The following is a 13,600-nucleotide window of genomic DNA, read 5'->3' as shown; positions in this document are numbered from 1 at the left end:
CAAGTGGGAATTGGGGATGGGTAGATGGGAGGCAGTCATACTAAATGAACATCTAAGACCATTTTCAATTCTAAAAGTCTATGCCGCCGGGCGCGGTGGCTCAAGCCTGTAATCCCAGCACTTTGGGAGGCCGAGGAGGGTGGATCACAAGGTCAAGAGATCGAGACCATCCTGGTCAACATGGTGAAATCCCGTCTCTACTAAAAATACAAAAAAAAAAAAAAAATTAGCTGGGCATGGTGGCGTGTGCCTGTAATCCCAGCTACTCAGGAGGCTGAGGCAGGAGAATTGCCTGAACCCAGGAGGCGGAGGTTGCAGTGAGCCGAGATCGCGCCATTGCACTCCAGCCTGGGTAACAAGAGTGAAACTCCATCTCAAAAAAAAAAAAAAAAAAAAAGTCTATGCCTTTATTTTGCCAGTATTTATAGAAATTTAGTTATTCTGATCTAAACAGAGCTATGATGTTGAAGTTTTTCTCTAAGTCTAATATTAATGCTTATTTTAAAGATAATTCATTAATCATCGAGAAATTAAGAGAATGTAGACAGTAAGTTCAAGATCTAGACCGAAGATCACACACACATCATTGTTTTTAACTTCGATTCAGGGAGAAAAGCAGCTAGCATGGAGATAAGGTATTCATTCAAGAGACAACTGTATTGGGGAAATTTTTCAAGACAAAGAAGAAATGGTATAGAGCAGGAGTTTTAATTAAGAAGTTAGGATAAATGAGAAGATGGAGTGATGGAAAGGGACCTGTGAATGATAAAAATGGAAGGAGATGGACATAAAATCCTTTAGCATGGCATTGTTACCGAGGCAAATTTCCATCAAACTCCCAGGGGCTGGATTGATGACACAAGGGGACCAAGAAAGGTGCTAAAAACAGGAGGAATCAGGCTGGGCGCGGTGGCTCAATTCTGTAATCCCAGCACTTTGGGAGGCCGAGGCGGGTGGATCACGAGGTCAAGAGATCGAGATCATCCTGGTCAACATGGTGAAACCCCGTCTCTACTAAAAATACAAAAAATTAGCTGGGCATGGTGGTGCATGCCTGTAATCCCAGCTACTCAGGAGGCTGAGGCAGGAGAATTGCCTGAACCCAGGAGGCGGAGGTTGTGGTAAGCCGAGATTGTGCCATTGCACTCCAGCCTGGGCAACAAGAGAGAAACTCCGTCTCAAAAAAAAAAAAAACACAAAACAAACAAACAAAAAAAAACAGGAGGAATCTGAAGTACGTTACTCTTAAGAATGTACTGTACACAAGGAATAATTGGCAATGAGATGGCCAGGCCTGCAAGCCACAAAGTATCGTACCTTACTGAGCATAGGCAAAAGGGATGAAAGAGGGAACATAGTAAGAGGAGAGTGAAGAGAGGGGCCAATTTCCTGTATTCAAAAGGGACAACATAAATTTTTATCATGATCCTGTTTTCCAGATTATCAGTTTTGAATAGTAAATAATGTGAATATATGTATATATTCACATTATGAATGTATGTATATGTTCACATTATTTATTACTCTGTCTCTGTCTCTCTATTATTTATATATAAAATATATATAAATATATATAAAAATATATATATATTTATATTTAAAATATTATAATATAAATATATAATATATATTTTAATATTTAATATATATATATATATAAAATATTAAAGGTGAATTACTACCTTAAGGGAGATTCCATTCTTTTTTTTCCTCTCTCTCTTCTTTTCTTTTTGAGACAGGGTCTTACTCCGTCATCCAGGCTGGAGTGCAGTGGTAGCATTCGTGGCTCACTACAGTCTCAACTTTCCTGGGCTCAGGCGATCCTCCCACCTCAGCCTCCCAAGTAGCTGGGACTACAGGCATACACCACCACACCCAGCTAATTTTTCTATTCTTTGTAGAGATTGGGTCTCCCTAGGTTGCCCAGGCTGATCTTGAACTCCTGGGCTCAAACAGTCTACCCCACCTCGGCCTCCCAAAGAGCTGGAATTATGCGCATGAGCTGCCTGGCCAGCTGAAACTCCCATTCTTCTAAATAAACATTCCATTCAAATGAATATGCAGTGTTATGATGGGTCACCTCAAGGGCTATGAGGACAACCATCCAACATACAGTGGTATAAGCTGGTACTGGACTTGGTTGATAGGCCACCCTAGATCTGAGCAGCCATCCTGACCTTTGACCCTAACTGGACCAGGGCTTTAGACACTTAACTTGCCTTGCTTCCTGGCAAGAATGACACTATGAACTGTTCCATGCCTTCTCTACAGTCTTAGAGCCAGGTCCCCTCTGCTGTTACTGCCACTACTTCAGATCAAGAAGTCCTGCCTGTGGCACCAACTGACAGCAAGAAACTGGCCTCCATGCCTATGCAACTGTCAGACTCAAGACCTGGGGCTCTGGCTTCCCCAGAGACCTTCTGAGGAGGCTGCTCAATACAGCACAGTTAATACTCAGAGCTGGACTTTGACCAGTGGGAGAGTGGGCACAGGAGGAAGCCAGCAGAAAAATTCCGCCTTGCTTCCCTGGATGGTCTCTGTGGAGATGCAGTGCCCCAAGTCTTCTCTGAAGACACCCTGGAGGCCCAGCACACACACAGCTGCACTTGTTACAAGGCTGTGGGCTGCTCAGCATTTGAGCTTTCTCCTTCCCTGCACCTGCTTCCCTGGGATTGCCCTTCTCCTTGATAAAGTGTTAGCTTATAAACTTTGCCTCCAGTTCTGTTTTCTAGAGACTCCAGACAGAGAGAAGAAACTGTAAGTGAGAGTGGTGACTTTTCAAGAGGGTAGAGGACAAAGCTCTTTCATGGAGATGCGTAGGCAGAGATGTGATTAGATGAGGAGGTGAGATATGAGAAAGGTGTTTAGGCAGAAGGCCTAGCAGGTGTAAAGAAGGAACTGGCTGATGTATCTAATCAGAGGGATCCAGGTGAAGAGTTGCAGAAGGAGAGGGCTAGGCAAGAGCCAGATCACACAGGGTCTTGACAAATACAGTCATCCTTCAGTATCCACAGGTATATGTTCCAAGACAATTAGTGGATGCCTGAAATCACGGATAGTACTACCCCTGTATATACTAGTTTTTCCTATACATAAATACATACCTATGATAGAGTTTATAAATTAGGTACAGTAAGAGATTAACAATAACTCATAATAAAATATAACAAAGCTATATGAATATTATATATATATATCTTCCTCTCAAAGTATCTTTTTTATGCAGTGTTTCAGACCGCAGTTGGCCACAGGTAACTAAATCTGTGGAAAGTGAAAGTGAAACCTTAAATAAAGGGAACCACTGTAAGGACTCTAGATCTGATGTTAGATGTAAGGAAGGCCGCGGGGGAGCAGAAGGTGAAGGGGCAAGCAAGAGAATGATAGGATCTATAGTACATTTTTAATAGATGTCTCTGGCTGCTGTATGAAGAACAGATTGGATAGAGAGGATAGTGATCAGTGGCAAGAGTGAAAGCAGGGAAGACCAGATTCCCAGCTGTGGAGAGGTGCGAAGTGATGTCTAACCCATTATGATCATCAGTACCACCCAACCAGCACCTGAAGTTTACTGATCGCTAACTATGCCTTGGACACCAGTCCTAACCCTTTATATGTATTGTTTTGCCTAATCCTCATAACTCTGTAAGATCCCTATTGTATAAATTAAGCTCAAATAAGTTACCCCATTTATCTAAGGCAGTTTGGCTGGCAAATGGCAGAGCTAGAATTTGACTCAGAGCCTGTCCTCCTAATCACTGCACAATTCTTTATCAGAACTGTGATACAGAATTGTGTGTGAAGGCAGCTGTCACATATCTCAGAATTTATGTACTACAGATAGGAGCCTGGAGAACCTTCTGTTCTGAATCTATTGGTATATTTAAGTAATTGTACTCATTATGAACCCTTGTCATATAAAATCAAAGCCAAACACAAAGTCTAAGAAATTATGGTAGACCTTGTTGATTAGATACTCAAAGCATATTTCTCTCTTCTTTTCTGCATATAGAATGTCAATTCCATTCAGGTGTCTCACCTTCAGCATGGTCTAAGCCAATCATGAAGCTCTTTTCCAGGAACTCGCCAGTGGTGACCAGGAAGCCCAATTCTGGCTGAGGAGAGATGAGAGAGTATCATCTGGGGAGACGAAGAGGTTCACAGGAAGAGGCAGTACCTCTTTTCCCTCTTGATACTGTCATTGAGTATAAGATACCCCTACACCCATGGCCACCAACTTATGACCCTGTAAATGGCTAAGTTGACTCATGGAGGATGATGGAACAGGGAAAGAAAAGGAACCTAGGTTTTTAATGAGCTGCTGAAATAACCCACTCTACAGCTGTCCTACCTCAGCATTTATTCTCCTTCCTACTTAAATCAATCAAGTTGGGTTTTTCCGTTACTCAAAGTAGAAAGCACACCAAACGAAAAAGAAATCAAAATGTAAATAAAAACCCGATGCATTTTTTGACTGGCTTCAGGCACACTGCATGAGAGACAAATGCTATTAATGTGAGCATCACCCCCACCTTCCATGTGGAGATGTGTTCTGTCCATTATTTGCCAAGAACCCCAAGCTGGTCAGAAGTTGAAGTCTCCTGACTCCAACCCAGTGCTGATACATATGGTAATTCTCAGTTATGCAGAACATTTAATTAACCAGGACCCTCCATTTCCAAATTGCACTAAATAAAAGACAGTGGGCACATAACAACTGACGTGAACAGGATGCCTTAAAGCTGACAGATGCATGCACAGACATCAACACTGCCTGGGCATATGTGATTTACCGGTCTTTCGCTATAACCCTCTTCAAAACAGTTTAAAATTGTTTTACCATTTTGGTGTAGTATATAACAAAGGAATAATTTGAAGTTTAAACAAATTCTTTCTGGGTATCATATTAAATGTTATCTTCTAAAACTGGCTTTAATGCAATCATTAATAATATTCATGAAATACAGTCATTACAGATAAGTTTCCATTTTGTATCATTTAACAACAAATATATGATATTTAATTTTTATTTAATTAAATGAAATAAAACACAATTTTCTGACAAATAAACTAAAATGTGATGTCGTATCTAGTTTGGGGACAGAAATACTAAAAAGTGTTTTAGGACTTAAATCCTTGACAGTGCCTCAAGTATAGGCAAAAAACTGTCTTTCATGAATTGGTGTCTAAAATTCTGGAATTTTATGCTTCAAAACAGTACTGTTTTATTTATATATTTTCTATGTTTTGTTTATAAATGGCAGGAGGGGAAAGATTTCAGGCCACTATATCCAAGCACTGCAAATAACATATTGTGGGTGTGGATACAGCCTTTATTCTCAACACATGATAAACCAAACTCAATATAATTATCACTCTATTTTTCTCTTTTTAACACGGTTTTTGAAATATGGAAGACAGCTTGATAGTCTATATATAAGGATTTTTATCAGATGAATGCAATTTACAGATTGGTGAAGGTAATTTTGAAGCAAAACTATAGACTTACCATTTTTTGCTCTTAATTAGCTTGTATTTCATCATCAGGATCCTTATGTTTCTAGTCTTTAAACACAGCCTATTATGGGCACAAATCAAACATATATAACTAAGAAAAACACCAATTGAAAATTATAACAGTCTCAAGCATCCCAGCAGTCAGTGATGTTCAGCCAAGAGATAAACTGAGTAAAGGAATCATGAGTGTCCTTATCTGCCTTCCTCCACCTTACCACTGTGTGTACTTGCTTGTTACGACATCAGGCTTTCAGTCTTTTATTACAAATGAAAAAAACTTCGGTGATCGGGGAGCACTTCTACTCTGCTGGTGGCAATGTGAACTAGTTCAGCCACTATGGAAAACAGTGCGGAGATTCCTTAAAGAACTAAAAGTAGAACTATCATTTGATCCAGCAATCCCACTACTGGGTGTCTACCCAGAGGAAAAGAAGTCATTATTTGAAAAAATACTTGCAGATACATGTTTAAAGCAGCACAATTCACAACTGCAAAATCATGGAACCAACCCAAATGCCCCTGAATCAATGACTAGATAAAGAAACCGTGGTATATATACACGATGAAATACTACTCAGCCATAAAAAATGAATTAACAGTGTTTGCAGTGACCTGGATGAGATTGGAGACTATTATGCTAAGTAAAGTAACTCAGGAATGGAAAACCAAACATTGTGTGTTCTCACTGATATTTGGGAACTAAGCAATGAAGATGCAGAGGCAGAAAAATGATACAATAGACTTTGGGGACTTGGGGGAAAGAGTGGGAGGGGGTGGAGGGATAAAAGACTACAAATATGGTTCAATGTACACTGCTTGGGTGATGGGTGCCTCTAAGTCTCACAAATCACCACTAAAGAACTTACTCATGTAACTAAATACCGCCTGTACCCCAATAACTTATGGAAAAATAAAGTAAGAAAAAAATTTCTTAATGGCAAAAACCTCATATATCTCTTAGTGGTTTTAAATTTTTTTAATTTTGAAATGATTCTAGATTCACATACATTTGTAAGAAATAATACCGAGAGATCTTGTGTACCCTTTACCCCATTTCCTCCAATGGTAACATCTTGAAAAACCATAGTATAATATCACACCAGGTTATCGACATGGATACAATGAAGATACAGGGCATTTCCATCATAAGAATCTTTTCTGTGGCCCTGTCATACCCATCCTACCTTCATTCCCTCTCTCCCTCCCCACTTATCGCCAATCTCTGGCAACCTCCATTTTTTTTCTCCTTTTCGTGATTTTGTCATTTCAAGAATGTTATGTAAAGGGAATCATACAACATGTAATGTTTGGTAGATTGGCTTTCTTTGCTCAGTATAACTACCCTGAGAATCATACAAGTTGTTTCATGTATCAATAGTTTGCTCCTTTGTATGACTGAGTAGTATTCCATGGTATGGAAGTGCCACATTTGTTTAACCACCTGGTTTTTTCTATTTTTTGGTGATTACAAATAAAGTTTCTATAAACATTTGTGTACAAGTTTTTGTGTGAACATAAATTTTCATTTTTCTGGGATATATGCCCATGAGTACAATAGTTGGCTTGTATGATAGTTGCATGTTTACTTCTTTAAAGAAGTGGCCAATTTTGGATAAAAATATTTCATGAAAAAGCAAAAAAAAAAAAAAAAAAAAAAAAAGAACCAGCCAAACTATTTTTCAGAATAGCTAAACTATTTTACCCTCCTACCAGTAACGTATGAGTGATTCCATTTCTCTGCATCCTTGCCTGAATTTGGTGTTTTCACTATTTTCTATTTTAGCCATTCTAACAAGTGTGCAGTTTTAACTTATATTTCTCTAATGGCTAATGATGTTGAACATCTTTTCATGTGCTTATTTGTCATCTGTATATCGTCTTTAGTGAAATGTCTCTTCATTCTAACTGCATTGTTTGGTTCTTTTACTGTTGAGTGTTGAGAGTTTTTTATACATTTAAGATGCTAGTCCTTTGTGGATGTGGTTTAGAAATGTTTTCCTCCAGTCTATAGCTTGTTTTTCCAATCCCTTAACAGGGCCTTATGCAGGACAAAAGTTTTTAATTTTGATGCAGTCAGATTTATCACTTTTTCCCTTTTGTGGATCTTGCTTTTGGTGTCAATTCTAAATCCAAGACCTCCAAAATTTTCTCCTCTTTTTAAACAAAGGTTTAATAATTTGACATCTTATAATTAGGTCTACTACCCATTTTGAGTGAATTTTTATACCAGGTTTGAGACTTAGGATGAAGTTCTTTCTGTTTGTTTGTTTGTTTCCAATAAATGTCCAGCACCATTTGCTGAAAAGGCTATCCTCTGTCTTGTACACATCTTTGCCAAAAATAAACTGGGTAGAAATTGCAAGGGTCCCTGAATAGCCAAAATAATATTTTTAAATAAGAACAAAGTCAAAGGGCTCACACTTCAACACTTACTACAAAGCTGCAGAAATTAAAAGAGTGTGGTACTAGTATAAGGACAGACATCTAGACCAAGGGATTGGAATTGAGAGTCCAGAGATACACACCTATGGCCAACAGATTTTCAACAAGGGTTCCAAGACTGTACAATGGGGAAAGAACTGTTTCTATGATAATTGACCCTGGGATAACTAGATAGCCACGTGCCAAAGAATGTGTTTAGACCTCTACCTCACACCAAATTTAAAAATCGACTTAAAATTGATCTACAACCTAAATATAAGAAATAAAAACATAAACTCTTGGGGGAAAATCTTCATGACTTTTGATTTGGCCATGTAATTTTAGCTATTACATAAAAAGCATGAGTAACAGATAAAAATAAATTGGAGTTTATCAAAATTTAAAAACTTTTGTATATTTTTGGTACACAAAAGAATTTCTTATCAAGAAGCTAAAAAGAAGCTGCAAAGCTGCGGACATTAAAAGAGTGTGGCACTGGTATAAGGACAGACATACAGACTGAGGGATTGGAATTGAGAGTCCAGAGATACACACCTATGGCCAACAGATTTTCAACAAGGGTTCTAAGACTGTACAATGGGGAAAGAACTGTTTCTATGACAATTGCATGTATCAGTGCTTTATTCTTTTTGTGGCTAAATAATATTCCGTTGTATGCATATACCACAATTCATTTATCTGTTCTTTCACTGATGAACATTTGAGTTGTTTTCACCTTTTAGCTGTTGTCAATATTGCTGCTGTGAACATTCAATAAGATAAAATATTTGCATATATATCTGATGAAGAATAAGAACTTGTATGACTTAACAACAAAAAAGATGAACAACTCAATTAAAACCTAGGCAAAGGACTTGATGAAACATTTCTTCAGAGAAGATACACAAATGACTGAAAATCTGTATTAAGGAAATACAAATCAAACCATAATGATATACCACTTCATAACCGCCACCAGGAAGGCTATAATAATCGATATTTTTAAAGGAAAATAACAAGTGTTGGTGAGAATATGAATCACTGGAAGCCTCATACCTTGCTGATAGGGATGTAAAATTATTCAGTCATGAAAGACAGTGTGATAGGTCCTTAAAAAGTTAAACATAAAATGATCATATGACCCAGCAATTTCACTCCTAGGTATACGCCCAAAAGAATTGGAAATAAGCACTTAAAAATTTGCACATGAATGTTCACAGCAGCAATATTGACAACAGCTAAATGGTGAAAACAACTCAAATGTTCATCAGTGAAAGAAAAGATAAATGAATTGTGGTATATGTATACAATGGAATATTATTTAGCCACAAAAGGAATAAAGTACCGATACATGCAACAACATAGCTGAACCTCAAAAACAAGTTAAGTGAAAGAAGGCATGCACAAAATGTCACATATTATATGATTCTGTTAATATGAAATATTCAAAATAGGCAAATCCATAGAAACAAAAAGCAGATTTGTGGTTGAAAGAAGAAATAGAGTACTCCCTATTAGGTCCGGGGTTTTGTTTTGGGGTAACGAAAATGTTTTGAAACTCGCCAGAGGTGATGATTACACAACATTGTGAATGTGCTAAATGTCACTGATTTGTTCATTTTAAAGTGGTTAATTTTATATGAATTTGACCTTCACGCAAAAAAATAAAATACTCAAGCACATTTTGTGGGTCTCTGAGTCCTCTATTCTATTCCATTGATCTATGTGTCTGTTTCACTAACACCACCACATAGTCTTGATTTCTATAGCTATGTCTTGAAATCAGTGATTCCTTACAATTTTTCTTTTTTTTTCAGAATTATGTTAGCTATTCTTGGTCTTTTATCTTTCTATGCAAATTTTATCATCATTTCGTCTATCTCTTGAAAAAAATCCTATTTTAATTTTGTGGGAATTTTGTTAAACCTGTATATCAATTTGGGGTGAATTGACATTTTACTGTGTTGAGTGTACCTCTTCATTTATTTAGATCTTCTCTCATGTCTTTCATTAGTGTTTAGTAGTTTTTTCTTCATTTCTTTTGGCATATAATTTTTTATATTGTGCTGTATTCTCTGCTAATATTTCTGTTAAGAATGTTTGTGTCTATATTCATGAGGGATGTAGGTCTTTAGTTTTCTTTTCTTATAGTGTTTTTATCTGGTTTTGGTATAAGGGTAATACTAGCTTCATAAAATGAATTGAGACATATTCCCTCCCCTTCTGTTTTCTGAAAAGATTGTGTAGAAATGGTGTTAGGTCTTCAAACATTTTGTAAAATCCTCCAGTGAAACCAACTGAGCTGAAGATTTTCTTTTGGGGAAGTTTTAGTTATTAATTGAATTTTCTTAATAGTTATAGGACTATTCAAGTTATCTTAATATTGAAGGAGTCATAGAAGTTTATGTGTTTGGAAGAATTAATTCATTTAATTTTAGTTGTCAAATTTATGTGTGTAGAGTGGTTAATTTTACCTTATTCTTCATTTGACGTCTGTAGAGTCTGTAATAATATTCCTTGTTTAATTCCTGCTACTGGTAATCTGTGCCTTCTCCCTTTTTAATTTTTGTCAGACTATCTTATTTATTGATGTTTTAAAATAACTCTTTGTTTTATTGATTTTTCTCCATTGGGTTTTTGTTTTCAATGTCACCAATTTCTTTTCTTATTTTTATTATTTCTTTACTTCTGCTTGCTTTGGGTCTGTTTTACTCTTCGTTTTCTAAGCTCTATAGTTGTAAGCTTAGGTTATTTGAGATAGTTCCTCATATATATATATATATATATATATACGTATATATATATGTATATATATATGTATATATACGTATATATACGTATATATATACGTATATATATACGTATATATATGTATATATACGTATATATATGTATATATATACGTATATATATGTATATATATATATATATATATAAATATAAAATTTACATACAGATATAATTTGTGTGTTGTGTGTGTGGGGGGTGTGTGTGTGTGTGGTAGAAACAGGGTTTCTCCATGTTACCCAGGCTAGTCTTGAACTCCTGAGCTCAAGTGATCCACCTGCCTCAGCCTCCCAAAGTGCTTGGATTACAGGTGTGATCCACTGCGTTTGGCTCTCTTTCCTAAGGTATGCATTTAGTGCTATAAATTTCCCCATTAGCACTGTTTTATAGTCCATAAATTTTGATATGATATGTTCTCATTTTCATTTGGTTTAATATATATTTTTATCTCCTTTGAGACTTCCTCTTTGATCCCCAGATTATTTAGAAGTATATTGTTATGTTTCTAATTGTTTGGAAATTTTCCTGTACCTATATGGATTCTATATGGATTTCTACTTTTGCTCCAGTGTGGATGGAGAATACACCTTGTGTGATTTAAATTCTTTTAAAGTTAGTGAGGTTTGTTTTATAGCCCAGGATATGGCCTATTTTGTTATATGTTCTGTGCATACTTTAAAAAACGTATCGGGTGGAGTATTCTGCAGCTACTTATTGGATTCTATCTGTTAAGGTGTTATTGAATTCTTCTTTACCTCTTCTTTACCCTTGCTGATTTTCTATCTAGCTGTTCTAACAATTATTGCGAGAGCAGGTACTGAAGTCTCCAACTGTAACTGAATGTGTCTGTTCCTCCTTTCAATTCTTTCAATATCTGCTTCACATATTTCACAGCTCTATTTATGCTACATAATCATTATATGACGTTCTTCTCTGTCTATGGCTTTTTTTTTTTTTTTTTTGGCTATGAAGTCTACTGTACTAGGCTGTTCTCACACTGCTAGTAAAGACATACCCAAGACTATGTAATTTATAAAGAAAGGGGGTTTAGTTGACTTACAGTTCCACATGGCTGGGGAGGACTCACAATCATGGCAGAAGAGCAAGGCATGTCTTACATGGCAAGAATGAGAGCCAAGTGAAAAGGAGTTTCCCCTTATAAAACCATCAGATGTTGTGAGACTTATTCACCACCATGAGAACAGTATGGGGGAAGTCATTTTCATGATTTAATTATCTCTCACTGGGTCCCTCCCACAAAACATGGGAATTATGAGAGCTACAATTCAAGATGAGATTTGTGTGGGGACACAGCCAAACCATATCATCTGTATTATCTGCTGCTAATATAGCTACTCTGAATTATTTTGATTAATGTTACATACTTTTACATTCAGCCTGCCTATATTGTTATATTTGAAGTGAGTCTCTTGTAGACAGAATATAGCAGGATCATGTTTTTTTAATTCATTCTGAAAATCTATCTTAATAGTCTATTTAGACCATTTACATTTAATTGATATGACAATGCTTAAGCCTGCCATTTTATTTTTTGTTTCATGTGTGTTTTATCTTTTTCATTTCTGTTTTCTTTTTCCTGTCTTCTTTCAGGTTAAAGTTCTAAGATATATTTATATATAATTTTTTGTGTTATCTAAGTTTGTTTTTATTCCATTTGTAATTATCTGTAGTGTTTTTGAGTGTATCTCTTTGTGTCACTTTTAAATGGCTGCTTTAAGAATTACGTTATATAAAACTCAGGCAAAACCACACAGCTACATGGAAACTGAACAACCTGCTACTGAATGACTACTGGGTAAATAATGAAATTAAGACAGAAATAAATAAGTTCCTTGATACCAATGAGAACAAAGACACAATGTACCAGAATCTCTGGCACACAGCCAAAGCAGTGTTTAGAGGGAAATTTATAGCAATAAATACTCACAGGAGAAAGTGGGAAAGATCTAAAATCGACACCCTAACATCACAATTAAAAGAACTAGAGAAGCAAGAGCAAACAAATTCAAAAGCTAGCAGAAAACAAGAAATAATTAAGATCAGAGCAGAACTCAAGGAGATAGAGACAGAAAAAAAAACCTTAAAATAATCGATGAATCCAGAAGCTTGTTTTTTGACAAGATTAACAAAATAGATAGACCACTAGTCAGACTAACAAAGAAGAGATAAGAGTTAAATGGACACAGTAAAAAATGATAAAGAGGATATTAGCACTTATCCCACAGAAATACAAACTACCATCAGAATATACTGTAAACAGCTCTATGCAAATAACCTAGAAAATCTAGAAGAAATGGATAAATTCCTGGACACATACACCCTGCCAAGACTAAACCAGGAAGAAGTTGAATCCCTGAATAGACCAATAACTAGTTCTAAAACTGAGGCAGTGATTAATAGCCTAGCAACCAAAAAAAAGCCCAGGACCAGATGAATTCACAGCTGATTCTACCAGAGGTACAAAGAGGAGTTGGTACCATTCCTTCTGAAACTATCCCAAACAATAGAAAAAGAGGGACTCCTCCCTAACTCATTTTATGAGGCCAGCATCATCCTGATACCAAAACCTGGCAGAGACACAACAAAAAAAGAACATTTCAGGCCAGTATCCATGATGAGCATCGATGTGAAAATCCTCAGTAAAATACTGGCAAACCAAATCCAGCAGCACATAAAAAAGCTTATCCACCACGATAAAGTCAGCTTCATCCCTGAAATGCAAGGCTGGTTCAACATACCCAAATCAATAAATGTAATCCATCACATAAACAGAACCAATGACAAAAACCACATGATTATCTCAATAGATGCAGAAAAGGCCTTTGATAAAATTCGACACCTCTACATGCTAAAAACT

This window comes from Saimiri boliviensis, chromosome 1, assembly GCF_048565385.1.
Source record: "Saimiri boliviensis isolate mSaiBol1 chromosome 1, mSaiBol1.pri, whole genome shotgun sequence".
NCBI lineage: Eukaryota > Metazoa > Chordata > Mammalia > Primates > Cebidae > Saimiri > Saimiri boliviensis.
Note: the sequence above shows the minus strand (reverse complement) of the source record.